This window comes from Phaethon lepturus, unplaced genomic scaffold (genome assembly GCF_000687285.1).
Source record: "Phaethon lepturus isolate BGI_N335 unplaced genomic scaffold, ASM68728v1 scaffold17710, whole genome shotgun sequence".
Lineage (NCBI taxonomy): Eukaryota > Metazoa > Chordata > Aves > Phaethontiformes > Phaethontidae > Phaethon > Phaethon lepturus.
In genome coordinates this window covers 10,735-11,034 of record NW_010509975.1, presented here as the reverse complement: position 1 = coordinate 11,034, position 300 = coordinate 10,735, and positions in this window count along the sequence as shown.

Genomic DNA, 300 nt, shown 5'->3' with positions numbered 1-300 from the left:
CACAAGCAGCAAGTCCAGGCCAAGGAGGAACGGGAGGGTGAGGGAGGAGGTGCCACCACCACAGAGACCAGGGAGACCTTTGCTGGTGGGCTGGGGAGCGGGGGACTTCTCCTCTTTCCCACCCACCGGCCAAGGCAACCCCAGCTAGAAGCTGCGCGCCCAGGTGCCGGGCGGGCACCTCCAGCCTTGAGCAGCCTAGCGAAGGGCCCGCAGTCGCATGGCGATGCAGATGCCTCAGCTACACCGACGTGAGGGGCTCCTGCACGGGGCAGTGGGGCCTCCTTCTGCTGCCCGTGCCGG